General features: G+C 38.4%; 1 protein-coding gene across 1 annotated transcript in view; it reads left to right on the plus strand.

Moving 5' to 3' along the window:
* The window catches only part of SCEL (sciellin), a 173,704-nt gene that overhangs the window by 15,659 nt on the left and 134,904 nt on the right, over positions 1-23,141 (plus strand). Inside the window, exon 2 of the mRNA XM_045509153.2 lies at positions 14,358-14,626. The gene's annotated coding sequence lies outside the window, so the exon portion shown is untranslated. The remainder of the gene's footprint in view (positions 1-14,357; positions 14,627-23,141) is intronic.

Consider the following 23,141-nt stretch of genomic DNA (forward strand, 5'->3'; position numbering starts at 1 on the left):
TTAAGGTAGTATGCTGGGGCAAGAGCATAGAAAAATAAATAAAACTTGAGGTGCGCCCCCAGAGAGACCTGTCTTATACTGCAATGCTTAGGTCTATTGAGCAATGCTGGCTATCTGTACCCTTTTTTCCATCTCATTCCTGTTAAATTAAAAAAAAATTTTTTTTTTCAGTTTTAAAAATTTGGATTACTTACTAGGCTCCCTAACATTTCCCCTCTCAGTGGCCCGTTTCTTCAAAATGTCATGGGCTTTGAATTTTGAGCAACCATAGTGTTTTTGTGAACTTGCTAAATTCTATTTCCTTCTTTCCTTCCTTCCTTCCACATTGATTTACTCTAGTATAAATTGTGCATTAATTCTTTCTATGTTTTTATTACAATGTGATTATTGAGTGTTTGGACCCAAGTTCTGAGGGCTTAATGAGCTTGTATTAGGTTCTTATTGCTGCTGTAACAAATGACTCTAAATTTAGCAACTTAAAACAATATAATTTTATTATTTATGTATTTGGAAGTCAGACATCTGGAGTGAGCCTCCCGAGGCTAAAATCAAGGTGTCATCAGGGCTGCGATCCTTTTAGAAACTCTAGGAGAAAACTGCTCCTTGTGCCTTTTCCTATTTCTAGAGGCTGCCTGTATTTCTTAAACGGTGACTCTTTTACTTTCAAAGCCAGTGATGGCCACTCAGGTTTTTTTCATACTCATCACTCTGACTTTGTTTCCCTCATAGCATCTCCTTCTCTCTTAAACTCTTGCCTCCCTCTTTCACTTATAAACACACTTGTGATTACATTGGACCCATCTGGAAAATCCAGGATAATCTCCTTATCTCAAGATCCTTAATTTAATCACATCTTCAAAATCTCATTTGCCATGTAAGACAATACATTCACAGACCCCAGGATGAAGACATGGATATATTTGATGGGGTCATTCTTCTGCTTACCACATACTTAATGGGCTCTTAAAAAATAAGATACCTTATTCCTTTCGGGTTGAAAGGGTACTTGCATCTAACCCAAGTTCTGACTCTTTCTTAAAGTCTTGGCCCAAGTGCTTGGCTGACCTTCTCTGCTTTAAATCCAGTGGAATAGCACCTGATGTAATACTTTTGTGAAAGAGTACATTACATTATAGACCGAGTGATTTCTTTATGTGTGTGAAAGGGCAGATAGTATACATTTCAGTGTACTAAAAATGAGCTTGACTCTGCAAAATATCACCTTATATTTTGGCACTTTTACTACTTGTTTCCCGCAACTATACAATTTTAGTAATGGTGTATGAATGCTATTTTGTGTGCTAAAATATTTCGCAACTTTTGTCCTTATGTCTTTGTATTTTTTTTTTCCTGGGAAAGTAGAGGAAAATGTTATAATATTCTTTATAGAATAGAAGATAGGGACTTTAATCACTGAGATGATGTGATTACCATTTTTCTATTGATGTAAATTTTAGACCAGAATGGTTTAGAAGATACAGTAAATCACTCATAAACATCATTTAGTCTGCCAGTCCCTGTGTGTTCATAGGAATAAAATGTTACTCCGGTGCTTGAGGAAACCATAGTTTACAAGAAAAAGAGGATGCACAGAGAGAATTAGCACTCCATGGGAGCAAGGCTCAGACTAGAAAATTAAATAATGGTGCTCCGCATTTTGTTAGTAGATGACATTCAGTCTTTAAACATACAGACAAGGATACTTCCTTGGAAGCTAGAGGTAAATGTCACTTGCTTAAGTTCATATTTGGAACAAAAGAAGTTGACAATTATAATACATATTGAAATAAAATTTCTAATTTAAAAAATCTTTAAACTGATTACATATTTTTTCTTAATGTCATATTAAAAGATTTGGTGATATTAATGAATAGAACATTAAAACTAGTATTTCAGAGATTAGAAAAGAAGTAAAAGTAATTAAAATATGTTTTTTGATTTTGGGGATTTTTGTTTGTAAAATACCTTCGAGTGCTTATACCTCCCAAAAAGTGTGGAGGACATAGGTCAGTGGAGAAAGAAAAATAACAAGATAGTTCTTCCTTTTTTTCTCTTTTTGAGGGGAGGGAGGTAATAAGGTTTATTTGTTCATTCATTCATTCATTTATTTATTATTATAATTTTTAATGGAGGTACTGGGGATTGAACCCAGGACCTCATGCATGCTAAGCCCACACCCTACCACTGGGCTATACCCTCCCCCCATTCTTGCTCTTGATAAACAGACATCACAGGCAGATCCACAGCAATTAATTATAGTACAAAAATCATGTAAGTGATTACATCTCAGAGATACATAGACAATCACCTAGAGTTGTATGGAGCTAATTACATTAAGAGATATTGGGGAAAAGGGAAGACTAGGAGTCCTTCTTGAGTGACTGCTAGGAAATGCCCATTTTAATAAAAATTCTCCTTTAAACGTATATTGTAGTCATGTACCTTTTTGATGGAGTCCTTCAGTAGAAAATATGATTAGATTTGTGACAAGGCCCTGTGATCATCTCTTGCTTTTGTCTACCCAGCCCTAGCTGACTTAGATTGTAACGATGGGAAAAATCTTATCATTTGATCAATGTAGAGTTGCAATTTCTTCATCTCACAGGATTAAAAATTATTCTGTGTGTATGTGGTTGAGATTGGGTTGGGGTCCCATTAATTGCAATTGCAATGGCTGGAGCCAGGGCAGAAATGAGAATGTTTGCAAATCACAACCTTGGGTCATGAGATCTGCTTCCGCTTCTGCTCGTAGCTAAACCATGTTTTATTGCACTTGAAAGTGTGCTTGGTGGTTCTGGGTGGACAATAATATTCAATGATGGTAATTCCAGTCTCACTGAGAAATGGCTAATTAGCTTTTAAAATTGTATATCTATGTGACACCAAAATTACTAAACCTATTGCTTTTTACTTGCCTGGATTTGTTATTTTGGCTAAAGCCTTTGTATTCAAACCCACGTTAAAAATTAGCCAACAATAAGGGCTGAAAAGAACTTTAAAGAAAATTTAAGCCAACTTTTTCATCTTGGAAATGACGATAATTGTGATGAACTGAAGAGACCATGGAATAGTGTCCTGTGACTGTGAGTCACCCTGGAGCCCTATTGTGACAAACAGAAGCAGGAATAGTGATGAACCAGCATAGCTAAGTCTTTTATTTGACACGAACCCAGTAACATCAAATACTATTTTTTAGGAAGGGAAGTAGGCTAAGTCTTTTTGAAATATGGGTAACAGACTATTGCCTGGGTAAGCTAAGTCAAAGATTCTAAAAGTTTTAGCCTTAAAAAAATTTTTTTTTTGGTAACTGTGATTTCCAAGCAAAAAACAACTTTTGCTTTTAAAAATAATGTCAATTGTTAGGTTGATCTTTTTCATTTCAGAAACTTAATTCTAAGGCAAGGCCCAGTGTTTAATATTGTATGTGCCTCAATGAATTAAAGGCCTTGAAGGACAGTAAGACAGAGCATATGGCTGACATGCAGATGGCAGCTGAGGCAGTACGAAATTCCTACTTGCAAGAAATGGTTTCAGCCTAAATCTTCCAGATTAGTTATTTTATTTACTAGATTATAGTTCATGTTCCCTTTTGTTTTGACTGGGTCCACCCCAGTATGGAAGAACTGGAGAGTCTAAAACTCTGACCAATGACACAGTGCAGCTAGTCTGTTAACTCAGACAATGACAGGAGCCTGCAACAGTTAGTACCTGTGCCAGGCAAGGTGCACTTTATTTTTGCTGTAGCAAAATCCTATGAACTCTGGTCATACTGCATTATCCTGGTTAACATAGAACCATGCTTAGGCATCAAATTTTCCTTGGAAGTGATTGTATAGTTGTAGATTCTTAATTAACTTGGAGCTTTTATGTGTATGGTGTCAAAATATAGTGCATAATATTGTATATTGTTAAGAGAAAATTGACATGTTGGAAAGCAAATGTGAATGCTAAATTAGCATTGTTTTAATTTTAAAACATGATTTTAAGTGTCATAAGGCATTTGTGCAAGTTTTGTGTAAGTGTTATACTTTTGCTTTTTAAAAGGGATCTGGGGTTATCGATCTGCTTCAGCAGCCTTTAGTTTTCCATATAATTACCTTTATCCAACTGCCCCTCTGCTTGCCTCTTCATCCTTTTGGAACTTCCGCACTGTGGTGTGCTTGTGGCTGTACCACTTCTGTGTTTCTATGTTAGCAGTAATTAGATTCAAGTTGTGGTTTTGCAAGATATTTAGTTTGTCCTTTTTATTTATTTATTCATTTTTGTAAAACAAGGATAATAATATTTGCCTTGCAGATTTATTTTAATGATGTGCATAAATGTATGTAAAGTTTCTGCTGCTCAATAGGTGCTCAGGAAACTAACTAGAATGTATGTTCATCCAGGGAAATGTCTGTGGTTTCTCTTTGTTTCCCTTTGGAGTGGATATTCAAGAAATGTTGCCAAATAAGAAACTACTCAGATGCAAACACAAGAGTACATGCTGAAACTGGCTTATAAATGCAAGCCAGCTGGCTGCTCTAGACAAAGTCTTAGGAAAAAAGTCTTCTCCATTTGATTCACAAATACAGAATGGAATCGCCAGGCTTAACTGGCTTGTTTTTTTGAACTCTGCATTGCTGCGTAACTGTGACAGCATTAAGAAAAGGGTACAAGGGTAAAGTAGGCGGGGACCATTTGAAAAGCAGTGTTATAACCATCTCTGTGGAAGAGCCTACAGGCAAGTCCATGTAGGATACCCTTGGTATGGATGGTGTGACCTCAGGCTAGCACAGCCGATAAGCGAGAAAGAGAAACCCTCTACCCAACTTGGCAGATGTGTGTGTGTGTGTGTGTGTGTGTGTGATATGAATCTGTTCTATAACATGACTCTCTCTCTGTCTCTCTGTCTCAAGTTTCACTTGAAACTTGGTTAGGTTTTCACTTGAAACTTGATTATATATATATATAAATAAAATCAGCATTTCCACACCCTTTTATGCTCTCCCTTATATCACAGGGTTGGAAGTCCGAGAGTCTTATTTTCCAGACTCCTTTGTTTTTGATGTTGTGGGTATAATTTACATTCTGTCAATGAAATGGACTCAAGCAAGATTCCGAAGGCAGAATTGAGGCTCAGTGAGCCCATATATGAAAAAAAATTCCTTTGCAATATAAATAATAATCTCCCTAATTTTTTGATTTTGTGTTTGAAACTACAAAGAGAGGGTTTCTACCCCACCCCCACTTAAAGCAAGAAATATCTGTTTGTTCAGCATTTGCTGCAAGGATTGAATCCTTTATTAGACAAAAAGGTGAATGTCTTTTCTTTCCCTTTAACTTGCTTTTTGTGTGACATTGTTTGAGAGGCTGAACACAGTATTTTTAAATAAATGACAAGATGTCACCTTTGAGTGGCACAAATTTAGAAGCAATAGTAGAGTGTTTTATTATGATTTCTTTATAGTATGAAACCCAAAAGTTATTTCTCTATGCGTTCGTCATGAAATCACATTGAAAGGAAACATTAAGACAGTGATTGGGAAGAAAGGCGAGTGTGAGGAGGGCAGGACTAAGGAAACAGCACTAGACTCGTGAGAAGGGAACTACATGTATTACTGAGCAATGTGATAATTCTCCCATGTGAACAGTTCATCTCCAAGAAGCATTCAGTCTGGCGAGCTGTGAACAAGATCTGGCCTTTGATAAACACATCCATTTTAATAGCAGTTCCTGAGCTGAAAGGTTTGGATTCTTTCAAGGAGACATAAGTTCATGGCACTCAATCTCTGAAAATATGAAATAACTTCCTAGTGTGCTGCCTTGAAAACCATCAAATTATGCTAGAATCATCCTTTTACACATAAAAGGAAACATAGGATATTACTAATTAGTTCATCTCCCTCTTTATTCCTAAAATGATTTAAGGTAAGAGGCTAGATGATGTAATAGGAAAATATTGCTTCTTGGCCTGATGTAAAGTGAGGAATTGCCCAAGATTAATCACTGTGGTGTCTTCCGTATCACACCTTTTCTGAGAAGATATGGGGAGTCTGTCATTTAAAACTTCACTGCAATGGACCATATTACAATAAAGTCTTAATAAAAAAAAACTTCCTGATGTGGGGTTTAAGATAGACTTAAATTCATCCTAGAATCCACCTAGTACTTGGATTGTTGTGATTCTGAAGCTTACATATAACCACAGAATTGATGTAAACCCATTTCTCTGGAAAATTTGTCCTCTGTTCTTTTTACTGTCTTGGTGAATTTGGCAAATGGTTGTCACCTTTCAATGGCACAAATTTGGTAACAATAGGAAGATGTTTTATTACAGTCTCTATATTACATGAATTCTAAAACTGAGTTTGGTGATTGGGAGGGAAGTTGGTTAAGAGGATAGTATGCTTTTCATCTACTGAAACAACCCCTAACTTGCAGGAAGGTGATTGTAGAATTACTGAATAACATGCAGTTTCTTCCTTGATTGAATAGGTTTTCACTTAAAGCAAACGGTGTTGGTTTTATCTTGCTGAGAATTTTTTCTAACCAATATTTTACAAGAAATGTTTCCTTTTACAAGAAATGTTTTTTAAAAAGAGTTTATAAGCAGCAGAATTCACAATAGCCAAAAAGATGGAAGCAACCCAAGTGTCCATAGACAGATGAATGGATGAAGGAAATGTGGTATATACATATAATGGACTATCATTCAGCTTTAGGGAGGAATGAAATCCTGACACACGCTACAACATAGATGAACGTTGAGGAAGTGATGCTAAGTGAAATAAGACAGTCACAAAGGGACAAATATTGTATGATTCCACTTTTATGAGGTTAACTAGAATAGTTCAGTTCACAGAGACAGAAAGTAGAATGGTGATTTTAGGGGGCTGGGGGAGTTGGGGATGAGGAGTTAGGGTTTAATGGGTATAGAATTTCAGTTTGGGAAGATAAAACAGTTCTGGAGATGGATAGCAGCGAGGGTTGCATAAGAATGTGAATGCTAAAAGCCTCAGAACTGTGCATTTAAAAACCGTTAAAATGGCAACTTTATGTTATTTTGTCACAATTTAAAAAATGAATTTAAAAATTAAAAAAACAAGAGCTTAAAATGACTCTAGCTGCATCTTCATGTTCATCCCTTTTTGTAATTTAAGAGGGGAATGAGTTCCACTTCTCTGTGTATCTGCTCCTTTAAGACTGAATAAAACGTCACCAACAGTGTTTTGCCTCTTTTTAAAGTATCTCTTGGTAGGCCATCAGCTCTAAGATGTATCTGTATGGCTCTGAATTCAGATAAAATAAAGTTACATCTAGCATTTGTTTTACAATTACAAATATGGAAGGAAAAATTTAAAATATAATACTATTGTTTTAGGAAATTGTCTTTTCAGAGATTGTGTACGTGATGGTTTACATTAAAGATGTGATATTATCATATCTTTTTTATTATTGAACCTACTTAAAAATGCACATTTGGTTATCAAGTTAAAGATGCTTACAAAATATTTTCTTATTTGCTAAAGTGAACCCCCCCATTGATGATCTGCTTCTTGTTCCCTCATGAATATTTGACTGACTCTTACTGTTCTTTTACTTTTTTGAAGTAGGCTAATAGAAGACTTTAAAAATAGGCCAGTAGACCAGAGTAGCCTACTTACTTAAAGTAGGCTAATAATGCCTTCAGAAGTTGTTTATTCATCTGTTTATTTTCTGATATAATAACCATCGTGAATACCTTTATGTGTCAAAATTTCATGCCAATAACACTAAAGTGAAAATGATTTTCACTTTAAGTAAGGTCACAATTATATATCAGGTGTTTTAAAATTCAGATTCTCATCCAAAAACTTGCTTGAGATTTATTTTAGGAGAGTTGCTTCCCCCCACTGGATGGTGGTAAAAGATAGGTGAGAAGACATGACTCCGAACACTTAGACATATTTTGACAGAATATAAAGCATCTTGAATTTCCCCCCTTAATTAATCCCTTTTTACTGTGAGTCTATTGTTAATTTTTGAAAGAACTTTTTCATAATTGCTTAATTCTTTTATGGATAAGATAATTTAAAACAAAACAATCACGACAAAGATTAATCAGTGACTTGTAGCACTGTGTTGAATTTAAAGGGGGAAGTATTTTTGATGCAAGCACAAACACACTTGGAAAAGTTTCAGGAAAGTTAGCACAGAAGTCATACAAGCCATGAGTAGGGCAAGGCAGGGACAGGTGAGTCAGAACTTTCATTGTTAAATACATCTTGGGCAGCAGTGACCCTGGCTTTGGACAGATTCCTAAGTTTTTTTTTCTACCCAAATCTATTGCAAAATGGAGAATTTTAAGTGCTCCCAGGAGGTAGTTATTTCAGTGAGAGTGAATTTCATGGTGGAAAGTCCGTGTAACTGAAGTCCGCTGAAAATCCTCAGATGTTTCCTCTTGAGTGGTTTGGATTTATTTTGGGTCAGTCTGAGTAAAAGTCAAGTGCTTTTTCACATGGGGAAAGTGAGCTCTTCTGAGGCACCTCTTATGAAAGCCAGAGATCATGGCAGGGCTGGGCCAGCTTCTCCATTCTTTATGGGCCATTCCCAATCCAAACTCTTCTGGAAACTCAAAGACTTTGTTTTCACAGCTTCATTGGTGATAAATTTGGACCTGATCTGATGTGGGGCTGTTCATAGTTTTAACTGGTTCTACTGATTATAAATATTGGTACATTTAGCTCTGGAATTATTAGTGTTTGATTACAGATGCTACCCCAGATCCTGCCAGAATTATTCCCTAATGTGGTGTGTGTGCACATTAATCCAAAAATCAGAATATTGTCTGAATTCCCAAACACTTCTGGCTCAAAGGATTTCAGAAAAGGAATTTAGGTGAATATTACTAGAAATATTTTTATTACTACTGCTAAGTAATGATAATCTTTTATGAAATGTATGAAATATTTATTTATTATATGCATGTTACGTGCCAAGCACTGCGCTAGGTACAAGATATATAATAGAGAGGAAAACGTATATAGTCCCTCGTTCTAGTTGGGGAGACATCACATGCTATATAGTTACAGAGACCTATACATATGTATTATGTGTATATTTTATATGTAATTATATTATATCAGATATATAATTACACGTATATTTATATATAATTTTACATATAAAAATATAAATAAATACAAATATAGTTACATATAATTACATATAATATTGTCTATATTATCTTACTATTTGAAATATATCAATTATTTATTATAATATAGATAATATAGGTAACTATTATAAATAATCACCTGTACAGCTAAATAAATACCTATTGTGTTAAATAGTATTAAAAAAAAGAATAAAGTTAAGGAAAAATGGGGGGAAGATCTAGTTTAGACTGGTGAATCAAGAAAATATTTGAATGGGAATCTTCAGAGTTACTAAGAGTAGGCAGGTAAAGGAGATGGGAAAACACTCCATCTAGAAAAAAACAGGTTGTGCAAAGGTGCAGGGGTAGGAAAAATCTTGCAAATGTAAAGGGTGGAAGAATACTTGATGCATGGCAAGGGATAAGAATCTGAGATGAGCTGCAGTTCCAGAAGTAGGCAGAGGCTACATTATTTGAACAGGCCATGGAAAAGACAAATTTTATCCTATTTGCGGATAGATCAGCAAGCTGATATGATCAAATTTTATTTTAAAATTATCATTCTAGGATATAATAAGAATTTTACAAATGAATTAAAGTTGCACAAAATTTGAAGGAAAAAATTTCAGATGGCAGATGTTGGAGGTAAGACCAGAGTGAAGGAACAGAAAGAGATAGAGTCAAAATTTAATTTGGAGAGAAGATTGGCAGGGCTTAGTAATGGATTGGTCACAGAAGCTGAGGAAGAAATGCACTCTTCTGAGTGAATGGAGGTCTCATTTGCCAAGATTGAGAAGACTGGAAGAGGAGTGTGTTGGCTTGGGCTGGGGTTAGGAGAGAGCCTGAGTTCTGTCCTGGACGTGTTAAGTTGGTGATGTCTGTAGGATATCCAAGTGGATGTGTCAAGTAGACATTTGGATACACAGATCTGGAGCTGAGCTATACATTTGGAGGCTATTAGTTTAGAAGTTGTAATATAGTTGAATTTAAAGCATAGACACAGACGAGAATATTTAAAGAACGAAAATAGAGAAGGTCCAAGACTGACCTTCAGCCTTGTTGAGGAATTTCCACATTTGAAAATCAGGTAGAAGAAGAAAAGGCAGCAATGGGGAGTGAGAAGTGGCCTACCTGGTGGGAGAGGAACTTGGTGGCTGTGGTATCAGAAAAGCCAGAGGAAAAGGCGTTTCAAGAAGCAAGTGCTGAAGCTTGTTGAATGCTGCAAAGAGGTAGGAGGGAAGGGGTTTGAACAAGCTCCTTGCTGGTGACCACAGGGGGTTACTGGTGGCCTCAGCGAGAGCCTTTCTGTTACTGGATTGTGGTAGGCCAGTCAGTGATGGGGTGGGGAGTTCTTTCAGAAGCAGAAACAGAGAGATAGAGGAAGAGGCAGGGACAGAGATTATTTAAAAGGTAGGAGCTATGAGTGCATGTTTGAACAAGTAAAGTAGATGCAGAAGATGCCTGGGAGAGGAGGACTCCAAGGAATTGAGGCTACAATTTTTTCCATATCAGGGTACTGAGGGTTGTATATACTTCAGACAGTTTTAATCCTCACAGCACCACTTGGAATAAGCATCACAGTTGTAATGCCTTATTGCATCCCCAATAGCTAGGAAGTCCAACAGGAACGGCCCCAGGCTTACTCATGTCTATTAGAAATATCCTTGAAGTACAAAGTAAAGTGAACTGTTCCTCTGCTGCTCCTCTTGCTTGCCTTCCAGTCACTGCTGAGTCTGCTCTCTGCAGGGCTCAGGGCCTCACCCTCATTTCCACCTCGTCCTCTGTGCTCTCCCTCAGTCCTGACTTTATGTCACTGTGCTACTTTGCCTGCCTTGGTGAGTTCTCTTTGAAGTGTATTTTCCCATTCTTGGGAAGCGCCTGTAACACCCACAGAAGCTAATATTGATCACTTCTCATAGCACATCTTGGGTTTATTCACTTAATTATTAAGTGACTACTGTGTGCTAGGTACTATACCATATGGTGGTGAACAAGCAGACATGGAGCTTATGTTCCAATATGTGTGTGGGGGGGTGCAAATGGTTGACAAGTGAACTGATAGTTTTTTTTAAAGATAGTTTCACGTAATGATGAATTCTATGAAGAAAATAAACCAGGAAAATGTGATGGAGAACTGAATATTTCCTTTAGATTGGAGTGTTCAGGAAAGTTCTCAATATTGTGCTAAAAGAAAGACCCCTCTCCACTGAAGGTAAGGATGAAAGCAAAGAGAGCCCTCCTTGACCCACTGGATGGGATGAGAAGAGTCAAAGAAGTTAAGGGGAAAGGAACCTATTCCATCCATTTACTCCCATTGCACAGATAAAGGTCCAGGAGGCAGAGTTATCTAGGCTATTCAAGCACATTTGACTGAAAAGGGATAACATTCCAGTCTCTGTCTAGTTATTCTTTGAACACAAGCACAGTTCTAAGCCTACAATTGTCTCTGAGAAGCCTTGAACAAAGTAATCTACCTGGGTTTGCAAGTGAGGCTATTACCAAACTAAGTATCTTAAGGCTAAATGATGTACATGCAAAGGCACTGTGGATCATTGAAAGACAGTGGGCGACATCAAATCAAAATTTTCACGATCATACCATGTCATCATTATGAAATGTCATTTTTTTTTAGACCATTAGGTCTTAAAAGTCTGCCAAAGGTCACTTAGTCTCCCTTCTTTTCTAGGAAGGAATGTGCCTAAATTTTCCCAGAAAGATGGGCGTTCCCTTCAGAGAAATAGATTGCTCAACCTTGCTCAGTGGCAGCCAACTCCAGAATCACAAAAATTAGGGCAGGATTATTTTTCATATCTTACAAAAAAATTCTGCATAGAAATTCAAGGCTCTGCACAATGGTCTGCCCTTCACTGTGGCAGAAAAAGATCCAGAAATTTCTATTGCTTGATTGGTGTGACAGTCCCAAGACTGAGAAGATACCTGGGGTGTACCTTAGCGTATAACTGTGGAGTGTGGCTTGGGAAAGTATGGAGAGGTACTTGTCCTGATTAGTCTTTTTCAACTTGTGTCTAGTGTAGGAGATTATAATTGAAATTGGCTATACAAAACCAGGAAATAGACTATCTATTTTAAAGGAAAGCTAAGGGAATGGAATGATAATTAAGTGATTAGGAAATAAGATTTGTGAGGGAAAACTGAAGAAGATGGGAAATGATGACGAGAAGTCTGAAGGTATCAGGTCCAAGATGGGTGCTTATTCCTCCTGTCTTCTCCTCATCCCTGGGCAGGTCCTCAAGGTCCCTTTGAAAATCCTCTGGAGTGCCTCAAGGAACCTCTCCGAGCCCCAGCTCCTACTCCCATTCTGAACCTCCTCCTTCAGGTTTTCCTCCTCCCTCTCCCCCCCATTTCTTCATGCCTGGTTTGTTTCTCCCTACCCAAGCCTTTAGTTGATTGTCTTATTAAGCTGTGCATTTTCTCGGTCTCTACCCTTTACGTAAGAACTATTTACCACTCGCATCTAGTGATTAACTAAAGGAAGACCCTTCCTGTTGGCTTCTGGCACAGAGCTTTGCTTACTAAATGTGTTTCTGAGTTGAATATTCACAGTATATTTGCCAGGGCTATCTTACGTTAGTCTGGTGCTTCGTGAATGAGGGACAGAGAGGGAGAGAACAGTGCATCTCTCTGTTCACCTCAGTTCCCAGCAACTTGATTTCCCATTCCAGCTCTCAGTGATGAAGATGTTTAGACTAACATTGATTTTCTCAGACTGTTGTATTAGTTGGGACAGGCCAACTACTATAAGACAGAACTTTAAAATTTCGAAGCTTAAAATTTGGATTAGTAATTCAAAACAAAGTTTTTTTTGTCACTCATATTACATCTTTAGCTTGGCTGGCTGGTTCCTGGGCAGCTTTCCTCCAAGCAGCAATGTAGGCTGTAGGTCCTTTTCTTGATTCTTAGACTTCTCCATTCCATGGGTACAAGGGGGAAAAAGAGAGAGTATTGTGAGAGTCATATACGTTACTCTTCATATACTATTACTGTTCATTCTGTTCATCTTCCCTTGACCAGCACCTAGTCACAAGGCTACCAACAATTGCAATGCTGGTTATGACATGTTGCCCCAAAGTGTACTTGGGAGGAAAGAAAAAAGAATTTGGTGAACAGCTACCTAGTCGTTGGCACAGATGCCGCAAAGGAGTTCCTGTTTCTGTTAATCAAATGACTCTAAATAAAAGCAAAGAAAAAATATGACAGCCTCAAAGGGTATATACAAAGCCCTCAAAATTCTTACAGTTGGGAATCCATTACACTTTGATGTACTGAGTTATGGAAATGAAGTTAAATATATGAAATTATACGAGAGTTAAAATATACATGGTTGATATACCAGAACTGTGACTCTGCCAGTATATTACATGTTTCTCCTGGCAAAACAATGATCAGTATTACAGTGTACACTGAAGACAGTTCAGTCTCACTTTGCCATTTTTGCAAGATGTTTGACCCCTTCGCATTTCTCTCATTTTTTGTACTTTCAAAAGAGGAAAAACTCCTTTGTTTTATCTGCTTACGTGTGTAATCATGAAAGAATGAATGGACAAATGAAAGAGAGAGAAAGAAAGAGAGAGGGGGGGAATTTTCAGTAAGTACTAAGGGAAAATCATGCTTAGTACATAAACGCCCCCACACTTATTTTTATGACCATTTTTGGTGCTGTTTTGTTAAACAATTGTTCTCATTAAATTTTGAGATTTTTCTGCAAACTGTGAAAAAATAATAAAAAACTAGGCAGAATTTTATTTCAGTGTTTGTTTTGGCACCAAGCTTAATTCTTTTTATTTCCTTTTAGTTATACCAGATTATCCCTCTATCTCTCAGCATTCACTCCTAACACAAGAGTGCTACAGGCTTCTGGGTGGAGTACATATTGAAAATAATTAAAGTGCAAGCAATTTCACAAACACCATTACTTGGAGGAGGTTTGGGAAAAAGAACAGAGCCTGGAGAGAAAAAGTAGAAAATAGCTACAAATTAGATAAGACATCAGAGAGCCCAACTTTTTCCTAAAACATCCAACTTTATAGAACTATCGTGATGGGAGCAATATGGCCTATTCAAAGGCATTATTGAGTGTGAAGATGGAAGAGACAGGAAGGATTCCAAGTAGAACAACGAGTGATCTGTACCAAGAGTCTGGCAGATTTGGTTTTGAAAATTCTGTCTGTATTCAAGAAACTAGAGCTTAATATTGTTCCATTGCCCTTCTTTCCTGTTGTAGAGAGCACCTCCAGTGTGAGAGATGCTGTGCCAGACGTGGCCCAGTCCATACATCCTACTGAGGAGTATCAGTTAATATCGTCCAGCAGTTCAAGAACCTTGACTATCATTGAAGAAGAGGTTGAATAGCTCATGCATTTAGAAGACATGGCCTGAGGCAGCACCGGCACCTGAACAAGATGGGGTGCCATCCATGAAAGCTCTGGGTCTTGCCTCTGGAGTGAAGGATTAAACTGCACTAGAGGCAAAGCACCCAGGAAAATGTGTTGGGTGAGTCCCATCCATTGCTTACCATCTATCTTTGCAATCTCATTCATCCAAGCAACCTTCATTGAATTACCAGTGTGCAAGACAGTCCAGGGAAAATGAGCGGTGCATGAGACACTACCTTGCTTTTTAGGACTGTACAGTAGCTATAATAAAAGATGGACAGGGCTATCTGATAGATGCAAGTAGAAACCACAGGGGTGCGCATCTCTCCTGGTGAGACTAGAGAAGCTTCAGAGAGGAATTTCTAGGATTGATTCCACTGCGTATTTTAACCAGGCACCCAAAATCTCAAATTTGTAGGCATGTTAGGATCTGAACCTTTACCTTTACACATGAGTAATTTATTTTACAACCTGTCCTGAAATTACAAGTGTAGCCTAGGTTTTTCGCCTGAGGTAGAACCAGGTGTATAAAACCCGTTTGGTGCTCAGAACGCACATAGTTTATGAAGACCTCTTCAGGAATCTTAGGAATCACTGTTTAAGATTTCCCTGTGTCTTTACAGTAAGTAGAATGACTCCAAGTGGCCAAATATTTAAGGCATGCCTGATTCTACTGTTCCCACGCAAATCTGCTTTGTAGAAGGAAAAGACAAAGCAAACCCAAGGTGACATAGATTATTAGAGAGGAGACTAGATTAAAATACAGTCAGAAGAACCATTGTAAGATGGCTTACATTAGACTAAGTGATCTGCTTTTCTATGCATTCACATGAAAAATACGTATTTACTGACAAAAATATCAGTAACTATGCTCAATATATGAATTGCAGCTACATTTAAGACAGATGGTTGGAGAAACTGTCTTGGACCTAAGTATCACACTTCTTGCTTTTTACTGTCAACAAGTTAGAATTAGTCATTTCACTTTGAAGAAATAAGGATGTGGTTATTTCCCATTGTCTCAGCTCCAAGTGCCTAAAACTGTTTCCTCCAAGGAGCCAGGGTCAGGGAAGTCTTGGCGCCCGCTGGCTGAGCTCTGCTTTAGGAAACCAAGTGTGCTCTGTCCTTATTCATTACATTCAAGCTTAGTATCCCTAAAGATCCTCTAGTTACTTTTAACATTTGCAAACTATATATATAGCCATGTTTCCATGGTCAATTGAACTGCAGCTAATTTGGGAAAAGTTTCTTGTATGTGATATTACAGTATACAGGGTTTTTTGGTTTTTTTTTTTTTTATTTAAAGTGGCTAAGGAGAAAAATTACAGGCTAGAAATAATGGAAAATATTACATGCTGAGGACTTTAAAATACTTTTAGCTGAAAGGTCTAGGATTCTACATAATGCTTAGAATTAATTCCTTTTCATGCCCTCCCTACTCCTAGCCCAATTCTCTTTTTAGAAAGATTTTTAAAGAATAAGAGCTGAATGCTTCAGAGTCTGTCACCATTTCATCTGCATTTTCACAAGCATTTTGGCAATTTCATGAGTCACTTCTTCCTCACCTCCCACAAATAGCGTGGGTTAAATGGAGCTATGGGAATTTTTTTTTAAGTAATAATTCTGACTTCAGAATCTAAAAAGACATCGCTTACATTAAAAACACACACAGAGACAGCAAATGATTTACCAATACAGCTGCCTGTGAATGTTCCATTAAGACCGATGCTGCTGATCTGTGTTTTGATGGTTATCCTTGACCCTTCGCTGTTTGGGAGGCAGCTTTAAATCAGAGGGCACTGGGGGACTGACCTCATTACCTCTTTTGTGCTGATTCACTGTCCTACAACTGTTGTCCCTGAGGCGCGGGGCAGACACTGCGCTGTCATCGCACTACCATGGAAATGTGTGCCAGTAAAAATCTTTGCAGGCTTGTGTGATTTTTACGGCTGTTTTCCATTAATGTTATGTTAGTATGACCAAGAATATATTTTGTTCTCTCCTCCACCCTGGGTAAACAATCAAATGCTTTTAAAATCCTGCAAAACAGCTTTTATTTTAAAGTTCTGATCCAGGGACTCGCCTTGCGACATTACCCGATGTTTTGACTGTCCCCTAGTGGCTGTTTTGAATCACATTATGTTTCAAGAAGAGAGTTTGTCTTTTTGTTTCTTTACCATGTCTCACACAAAAACCTGTGTGCTGGGAGTTGTCCTTTAAGAATGCGATGCTTTCCTGTTTGAAAAGAACAAAAGAATAACAATGAATTTCAATCTGTTTTGCCTTATCTTTGCTGTAGTTGGCAAACCCCAAACCTCTTAAGCGTTAAGTAAACTGACCCACACCTGTGCAGTCCCCATCAGTGAATGCGACAGTTTAAGAATAGTCATTCTTTGAAGAACAAACTGCTTTTGTCTGCACCACTCAATTTAAGGGAAAACGACTTCTGGAATCCTATCCAAGCTCTTCGCACTCTGAATGATTTCTACTGCCCCTCTGATTTCAGCCAGGACGCTTGTTTGTAATCACCAGCTTTCAATAATTTAAATAGGTAGTTTTTCAGCCAACTATTTTTATTCAAAATGCGACAAAAGCTAAAATTGCATGTTGAATTTTATCCAGGAGCTGTCTTCTTATAAGACACGCCAACCGATGCAGAGAAATTGTTCATTTTCTTATGACATGTCGGAAGCACATCTTTACTTTATTAGCAATCTAACATGAAGCCTATGATTTTTTATGTATCAGTTCAGTTGCTTACTAGAACCAGCAGGCAGGGCATTTTAAGATTTAATTCAGTGTGCTGAATCATCAAACATAACCACACCCAAGCTGTATTATTCTTCAAGAGACTAAAGATTAGCTTTTCATTGTCTATTTGAATTTCAACAAAGATCATCTTGGTAGTTGCATTTTCACCAACCATAATAAAGATCACTTTGAATAAATTTGTCAGTATGAATATCGCTACTTAGTATTTCTGTAAGGACCCTAAGTCTTTTGTCTAAATTTTCTTTTCTACTTTTTGCATATAGAGTGGACCAATTTCTTAATCTCAGCAAGAACTGAATCAGACAGAATCCAGATTCCTTAAGAGAAAAAAGTCTCTTGTTTCAAACTTTCTTTTTTTAGTTCAATAATTTTTGCCTTCTGGGCCAACAAAAGAGGTCACTCCGAAAAGTCCCAAAGCTGCAGAATTGCAAAACTGAGAAGCTTGGTTAAAGGTCTTCTGTTTTGTGAAATTTGCTAGATTTTTGCCAAGTCCTTGACTTTGCACTAAAAATGTTTTAGAGAAGGCTTGTGTTTTCCTTTGTCTGGGTCCTTGTTCAAAACACATCTATGAGGTTGGTAATTGCTGTTAGTAAATGCAAATAGAAACAGTTGCCTCAATGCAGTCCAGTGGTCCTTTTGCCAGTTCCCAGGATGCCACCCTTCCCTTTCTTACTGTGGCTTTCTCAAGTCTTCATCCTTCTCTTCAAATCTTCCCCCCAACTCCCTGCACTCACTGTCAGTAGATTACCTTGGCTGTTAACTCACAGAGGAAATAGACTCTATTTATGGTAACTCCTTCAAGTTCCTTCCACTGAACAAATGCACCTACCTCTGCAGTCTCAGGAGCAGGGTTGGGGAGGGAGGCAAGGAGATTCCTCTGGTTTTCCAAGACCAATCCCTCCACCTCACTTCCGTTCCTCAGATCCCTTGCTCCATCTTTTCTCTTCTCTCTCATGTATCTTCAGTCTTGTATTGGTTACTGACTCAGTTCCGCAGCATATAAACCTGACATGGTCTCTCCCGGAGTATTGATTTAGGGTCCGTGAGAGTCCAAGTGACAGCTCCCAGCTCCCTCCTGAACACAGAGGCCACAGGTGGCTCCTTTGACAGAAGCTGCCACATTTTCAGTTCTCTGGCCCTGCCACCCTGGCCTCGGGGGATTGGACTATGATTGGGGCTGTAGCCAAAGGCAGCAGATGTAAAGGCCATAGCCAAAGGCAGCTCAGATGTGAGAGCCAGAACTACATGGTGCCTGAGTCCTGTTTGAATTCCTGTTTGCAAGTAACAGAAAATGATTCTGCCTAATTTAACCTCAGCAGGATACTCACTGGAAAGATGTCTATGGTTCACATAGCGACAGGGGCCTGAAGGACTTGGTTTAGAAAAGAGGCAGAAGCCAAGGTGCTCTGAAGAGCTCTGCTGTTAGGAGCACAGCACGTTATACAGGAAGAGCAGCATGTTTAATCCGCTGCTGCTGCTGCTGCTCCTCATTTGAGGGGGGTTGTCTGCACCTGTGCCTACGCTTGTCCAGCTGGCCTAGGTCACGTGACATGCTTGCTCCATGACTGGGCTGGGTAGGGAGTGAGTACATTGGCTCGTTGGCAACTGTGTAGGAAGTGGGTCCCATCCCTACAGCTGCACATGCTAGGAGATTCTCCCCAAAGGAGCTTGGACTGCTCCCAGGAGTTGGATGCTGGACAGCCCAAACCAGCTGACTATAGATGATTTTCTAACACAGTGAGATGCTCTTCTGAAGAGCATGAAGAGAAGACACAGAGAACAGAGAAGTAGAAGGCAGGTGGGGCATAGATAAATTGTATTGTGAAAATGGTAGTCACAAGAGTAGAAGGGCTGGATTGGTACCCACTCTCAGGAAGTGGTGAGACATCTGGTGACCACGGGTGCTGGGTTGCTTGGGACACGGGAACTGGCTTAATTCTGGAAGAGCATGTAGTGTTCCCTGGCTCTCAGGCTTTGGAGTCAGAGACTCATGTTTGTCCCTGAGATTCAAATCCCAGCCTCAGCACTGGGTGACCTTGGACATGTTTTTTAACCACTATATACTCACTTACCTCCTTGGTAAAAATTGTACCTACAGGATGTAGTTGACATAGTAATAAAATGACAATGCATGTAAGTGCTTAGCATAGTTCCTAGCATATTATATGTTAGCTGTTATTATTAATATTATTATTTTATGTCTCCCATGATTTTTGAATACTATTCTATTCCTATATCTCCATAGGAAATTCCAACTCACCTTTCTCTGTACATCCGTGAACCTTCCCCTTGCCCCACGTAGACCTAATAATTCAGGTCAATACTTATTGAGTGACTCCTATATACAAGATTCAGTAGTTTTCTAGATGCTAGAAATATCAAAGATGTCAAGGACATAGTTTGGTTGCTCAATAGTCTGTAATCTAAAGGGAGAAGCAGAGACATAAACATATTATTTTAATATATTCCAGTAAAAACCATGATAGCACTTTGCGTTTTCTTCCACCTACACCATGTAGCAATTATGCCATTATGATTTAGTTATTTGCATGTCTACCTCTCTTAGTAGGCTGTATACTTTTTAAGCTCAAGAATACGTCTTTTTTGTCTTTTTATCCCTAGAATGTTAGTCACTCAGTATCTTTGTTGAATAAGGTAAAATTCCATTATATTTTCACTGAAAAACTTAATTATTAATTTTCGGAGATGTTATTCCCAATGAGTTATTACTATTTAAGAGTAAAGGTTTCTTTTTTTTTTCCCAAAATTCTACAAGTTACTTCCTTACCAAAAATGAAGGTTTAGTCACTGTTCAATGTTGTCACCTCTGTTGGTGTCTGGAGATCACCAGGCTGAAGCATGAGATAAAGTACACATTGCAAGATAAAGCTCCAGGTTCAGGGGCATTGGGGGTGGAATGTAGGGCTAGGGGAGCAGGTAGAGACAGACGTAGAGCTGGACAGACACATGAGGAGAGAGGGAGAGTGAGAGAGGAGGATGCTTGGAGGCATCTACCATGTGTGAAGGGGAAGAGAGTCCAGTGTAATTGCAGCAGAACAAGGGAGAGAGCAGATGCCAGAGAGGCAGTGAATATAAGGGAGAAGGGCTTCAGTTATGTCTTTATTTGGAGAGTTGTGTGAAACATTGGATGTGCAGCAAATGCTCAAGGACGTTTGGATGAATTATCTAATTGTAACAAGAAGGGATGTATGGGAGCGTCAGCATAGTGGTCCCTGGTGTCAGGGGGGAGAGTCATCATCCCATCTCCTGGTGAGCCGGGTTGAGCGACACGAAGAGGGGATGAGGACCCACGAAGTAGGGCTTCACCTGGACTGTGGTGTTCCTTTCCCATGTGTACCCCATGCCAAAAATACGTGTAGCTCACCTAGTCACTCATGGGATCATTCACCCAGTTAAAATGTCATTTTTTTGTGCTTTTGACTTGTTGAACCAATTTTGTCAGTGCCAGTTTCTTTCACCTCTAAGTTTTCTTTTATGGTCTGTCACTACAATTTGTGTTAATGGCTAAACATTGTTTGAAAATATAATAAAGCTTTATGGAAATGCTGAGTAACTAAATTTTTTTTCTTTTTCTTTTTCTTTTTTTTTTTTTTGCTTCTGTGACTCAGACTTGGCAACTTTACAATTTTGTTTTATCTCCTTTGGCTGATTACCTTGATCAATCAAGACAAATGGAAATAGAGCCCATGGGCAACTGGACTTTGCCAAGGAGATTTGACAATCTTTTAGGGCTGGAAAGAATGTTTTGCAATTTTTTCATTTTGCAGGTGTGGAAACTGAAGTAAAGAGGCCAAATGACTTGCCAAGGCCATACTGTGGAAGCAGAAATAGGAGGCGGTATTTCCACCCCCCCTTAATTGAATCATTATAGAATCATTAATATTTCACAGAGACAGTAGGAAATACTCTATTCTCTAGCACTGGGTAAGTGGTGGAGGATTGTTTTAAAAATTTCAGTCAGGTTTTATTTACTTTTTTCTTCATGTATAATCTCATTTCAAGAGGTGTGGGGCCTATTTCAAGGATCAGTAGGGAGTTTGAGGAGGACCGTGAAATGATCGGATTTATACTTTAGGAAAGTATTCCAGCAGGAATATTCTTCAGTACTGTAAATGAAAAACTATACCTATTTAATTTTTTTTTTCATTTTTAAAATTAATTCAAGCCATTTTATTGGCATGAGTCATTTTTTGGACTGGTACAAGAAATATATTATTACCTTTATACTACCCTGTTATTTCTAGATATGGCTGTATGTTTCTCCTTGAATTGACTTGGTTCAGATAGTTGAAGCTTTTATTTGAGTTGCTTGTAATATTGATGACCCATTTGGTATCATGCATGCTCAGTGGTCTTTTAAAGCCCCATGTAATGTGGAATAACACACCTGTCACTTTGTAGCCATCAGTGAAGGCTCTCCAGGAACCCATGTCAAAGCTGGAGTGTGATATACCCTGTACTTACATACTCTTTGACTTACTGCCATGGAATGAAACATTGCTACTTCGATTTATGAAGTCTGGGATATTAGTTCATTTATTAACTGTGTGTATGTGTGTAATGCTGTGGGAATAATGGCCACATTATTCCTATATGGTCACTAATCTAAAGTAATCTTCTAATTGAGGAGAAAAAGCAAAAATATATGAAAAAATAAAATATTTTGCTAACATTAGCCCTTTCAAGATAGTGTATATTTTGATTAATATTTCAAGTAATAGCTTTCAATTTTTAAACATCTGGCCATACACCTTACTTTTAATTCCAGCAAGAAAGATTTCATATTCATTTTGCTTACGAGAAGAAAACAAAGTTCAGAGAGGTTAACTTGCCCAGGGTCAAACAGAAAGTGAAGAAAGTGCACAAATTTAAACCTGGGTCTGTCTGTAGCCACAGCCCCTGCCATTTCTCATAAAGCCTATGTAGTGGATACTTACCCAGTTTTGGGGGGTCCATCCCAGAATCAGAACCCACTTTCTATGTTTGGGAAATGTTCTCCCTTATGATGCCCTGCCCGTCTCCTTGCAATTAGGGCATGGGTCTAGGCTCTGCCAACCAGATCCACCTGCTCTCCAGACTGTGAATCAGTCACTAGTGACACCAAGAAGCAGGGACCACCTGGAATATATTTCAACAAGGTATGGGATTGGGAGCAGCAACCACAACCAAGTCTAGTTCCCAAAGAACACAGTGACAGTGGCTCCCACAGCAGCTTCCAGTGTCTGGCCACTGAGGCTGCCTAACTGTGTTGCGATGTCTGTGCCCAGTGGGAGTTTGAGGATGTCTTTATTTGACAAGTCCTGTGGTTTGCTTTTGAAAATTGTTTCTGGCTATAAAATTCCTAAGTTTTTATCTCCAGCCCATTCAGAAAAGATATAAATTATCCAGCATCTTTTGAATAATTTCAATTTCTGCTTTAATTAGCCAGAGTTGGTTTCTTTTATTTGCATCCATAATCCCTGACTGTTATTAAGAGTTGTACTACAAGGGATTGCAGGCAACAGATGCTCAGGAAAATAGGGGGGGAACTGGAATTTATTAGCTATTCTGGAGGGGGGTAAAGGGAAGTGAAAATCAAGTTGATTTAAGAAACTGGACCTGAGCAGTCATTGAAATTCATGGAAAAAAACAACTATTCACATTGTCACCTGTTGTCCCCTTGACTGACAGTTCCATTGAACTGGGGTTTGTGAGACAAAGTGATTGCTACAAGAAGGCAGTTGAACGGTGTGAGGAATTCAAAGACTGTGGGGTATAGTAATGGATAGCTTAGTGGCAGAAAATGACAAACTCAAAGTTTTTAACTCTCAGCTCAAGGCACCACTGGAAACCAGTCACTC

Source organism: Camelus bactrianus, chromosome 14 (assembly GCF_048773025.1).
Source record: "Camelus bactrianus isolate YW-2024 breed Bactrian camel chromosome 14, ASM4877302v1, whole genome shotgun sequence".
NCBI lineage: Eukaryota > Metazoa > Chordata > Mammalia > Artiodactyla > Camelidae > Camelus > Camelus bactrianus.